This window comes from Theropithecus gelada, chromosome 3 (genome assembly GCF_003255815.1).
Source record: "Theropithecus gelada isolate Dixy chromosome 3, Tgel_1.0, whole genome shotgun sequence".
NCBI lineage: Eukaryota > Metazoa > Chordata > Mammalia > Primates > Cercopithecidae > Theropithecus > Theropithecus gelada.
The window spans coordinates 154566842-154570175 of record NC_037670.1 but is presented as its reverse complement, the minus strand read 5'-3'; the positions used below and the strand labels follow the sequence as shown (position 1 = coordinate 154570175).

At 60.3% G+C, this 3334-nt stretch overlaps 1 long non-coding RNA gene across 1 annotated transcript; it reads right to left on the bottom strand.

Moving 5' to 3' along the window:
* Positions 1–1281: 1281 nt before the first annotated feature.
* On the bottom strand, positions 1282–2168 carry LOC112621473. The gene is made up of 2 exons (XR_003118733.1): positions 2127–2168; positions 1282–1739 (listed from the first exon to the last, which is right to left on the bottom strand). It is a non-coding gene; the product is annotated as an uncharacterized LOC112621473 (long non-coding RNA).
* Between the last annotated feature and the right edge of the window lie 1166 nt (positions 2169–3334).

Below are 3334 nucleotides of genomic sequence, written 5' to 3'. Positions count from 1 at the left end.
TTTTTGGTAGTTTTAGTAGAGGTGGGGTTTTGTCATGTTGGCTAGGCTGGTCTTGAACTCCTGACTCAAGTGATCCACCCACCTCGGCCTCCCAAAGTGCTGGGATGACAGGCGTGAACCACCTCACCGGGTCGATGTAGGAGGACTCTTAAAGCCTGGCTGGGGCTACTGGGCCTGGTGGAAGTAGCAGCCTCCACCTTTGTTATTTTTTTAAGGCCAGTCTGTTTTTCTTTTTAGTTGTAACCCCTGTACCTCACATTGTGTGCCTCACCAGGAGTGCGTTTCACCACTCTGCCAGCCTCTTCTAAGGCCGCAGCACACTTCCCACTTGTTGGAAGGGGAACTGGGGAAGGACACAGCCTACTGACCCCATGGCCCCATTTATCCCTCCATCCGCCCCTCCATCTGACAGTGTACACTGAGCACCTAGTATGTGCTAGGCTCTGAAGAATACAGACAGAACAAGAACAAGGCAGAGACGATTCCAGTTCTCATGGCACTTCCATTCTAATGGAGAAAGTCCGGCAATAAACAGCGTGCCTACTAAACAAGATGATGCTCCATTCTTTGGGAAGAGGACGGGGAGAGGAGAGTCCTGAGCAGAGGGGAGAGTAGACAGTTTTAACAAGAGAGGGCAGGAAAGCCCTTGCTGCCTCACTTGCCTCACCCTAGCCCCGGCTCTGCCTCAGTGAGAAGACCACATTAAAAAACTGAAGGCGGCCAGGCATGGAGCCACGTGGATACTGGAGGAGGAGACTTCCGGAAAGAGGGAGCACGCCTGACCGCTCAAGGAGCAGCAAGGAAGCCACCGTGGCTGGTCAAGAGGAAGCAAAGGCACAGTGGTAGGAGTTGAGGCCAGAGAAGTTTGGACTGTGCGGGCCCTGGAGGGAGCTGGGTAAATGGGGCATTTCAGGGTGTTCTGCAGGCGAAAGCAGGCCCTCCCACCCTCAGTTCTCTTCTGTCTCTGGGCAGTCCACAAGCACCTGAGGGCCCCCGTGAGAAGAGGCCTGGGTTTTCCGGGCCTGGAAGCTCCACTGCCAGAAGCATTCACCCCCTGGCCCAGTGAAACCAAGGTCAGAGGGCACCTCCACCCAGGTTCCCACAGGCGCCCCTGCCGCTGCTTCACTGGGCTGAAGCTACCCGCATTCATTCAGCTTTGCCAGGGCAGGATGCTTACCCTCTACCACCTCTCTCTGTGCCATTTTCTCCTATCCCTGGGCATGCAGGTGAAAGCTAAATGAGGAGAAACCCGCCCCACACCTGAGTGGCCAGGCTGACTCCTGTGGTGGAACCAGTTTTTAATGAATCCGGAAGAACTGCCCAGTTCCACACCTCACTGCAGTCTCTTCACGTTGCTACAGAGGGAAGACCTGGAATGTGGCAGGGCTGTGGTCAGCGAGGGCTTCGGTCAGCAGCTGGAGAGTGCTGTAGTGACATGGTGACAGTCCTTGGCCCCCAGGAGGGGCGGGGCCACCCCTCTGGGACCCCCAGCCCTAGAATCCTATGCATGACTCTGCTGTCCCATCACAGTCACAGCTGCAGCAAGGATGCCTTTCCACAGTCACACTCCCACGCAGTGGTCAACCTTCCTCCCAGGGGGAGCAGGGTGGAGCGGGAGCTGGTCCTCCCAGCATACTGCAGCCGGACAACAGTGGCCTGTTTCAGGTGACACCTGTCTTTGGGGCCAGATCCCACCTCTGTGGTTGTCCCCGGGCTGAGCTGCCCCCTGGAAGGGTTTTCTGGAAAGGACCAGGGAGGTGTGGATTTCGGAAGCTCTGAGCGCTCTGGCACCTCTTTTCTGCTCCCTGGGTTGAGTGGTCAGAAGAGGGTGTGCGCTTGCATTTTCGGTGTGACCCCTGGCCCTATGTGTCTCTGTGTCCCCAGGCCCCTGCTCAATTCTCCACTTCACCGAGGGTGCCTGACCCCTCTCCTTTTCCCTCCATCCCCTACTTCTGAACGCACCCCACCGTGTGCATGGGAGGGTCCTTCCTCCCTGTGGCTTTTCCAGGGAGCCTTTTCTTCTCCCCGAAGCCACCCCCGCACATCCCGGAGAACCACAGCGCCTGCCCTCTGGGCTCTGGGTTGCTATGGAAACAGAGCCGTCTTTCCTCCTCCCTCCTGTTTACCTTGGTCAGGGACTGCGGCAAAAACCAGCCCGTCGCTGAAGGAGAGGGAGAGCAGTGGGCGGGGGAGCAGGGAGGGAGCCAACCCGCTCCAAACCAGATCATTCCGGTTCAGAGCGGCTTCCCCTCCGGTCCTAGGAGCCTCTCCGGCAAGCCGCGCTGGGCTGCGCAGAGAGGCCCTGGGTCGAGCTGACTTTAGTGGGGAGGGCCTGAGACCACCCTGGCCAGCGCCCCCTCCCCAGTTCCGTCCGACCTCCATGCGTCCCTCCTGCCAGTGCTGGCGCTAGCGGGGCCTGGGGCGCTGTCCCTGATTGCTGGCTGTTCCCCAAACAGGGGCGCCCTGCTGGGGCGGGGGTCATGGGAGCAGAAGTGTCCCGGCCCCAAGGTGCTTTCGCCCTGCTGGGAACCCCGCGCACTCTCCTGCGGCAGCTACAGGGATGCTCTGTGTGGCTCTGGCTTAAAACTTCCCGCTGCGTTTAGAGAAGCCAAACCCTTCGTCCCAGCCCCTGATGATCTGTGCGGGGCCGCCTCTTCCCCGGGGATTGCCCTGGCTCCCACCACCAGGCTTCTTCCCCTTGCAGAAGACACCAGAAGCTGGGTTTTGTCCCTGCCCTGAACAGTATGGTCACACTTTCTAACTCCCCGTGCACACCGGGCAGGAGGCTTTCCTTGTTTCTAAGCCACACTGCTCCTAGTCCCCTTCCATGGGCCACTGTGGTCATCTTGCTCGTTTGCTGTGGTCTGATCGATCGCCTCCTCCCCTATGGAAGCTTCCCGAAGGCAGGGCCCGCTCCCGCAGCACCCCAGCACCAACGGCACGTGCCAGATGTTCGGTGAGCGACGGTGGCCTCCAGTATGGGACGTGCGGCCGCGGCGCCGGGCTGCGGGGGCCACTTCCCGGCGGAGTCCCCTCCCCGCTAGCGGGCGGCAGCTTCTTAATCATCTGGGCATACAGACTGAAATCCACGGCTCTTCCTCCCCAACAATGTGCGCTGCAGGCGGCCAGGCCATGGACAGCGGGGCGGCCAGCCCAGCGCACCGGGCCTTGGGGAGCCGCCCGCAGCACGGACCGCCCTGGCCTCTGGCTTCACCGCTCCTGCGCGGCTGCTCCCAACCCCGAATCCCGGGAAGCCAGGGGTGACTTCACGTCCCCGAAAGCCCTTCTGAAAGAATTTTCTCAGTAACCACCCAGGCCCATGTGCCTGCCGCCG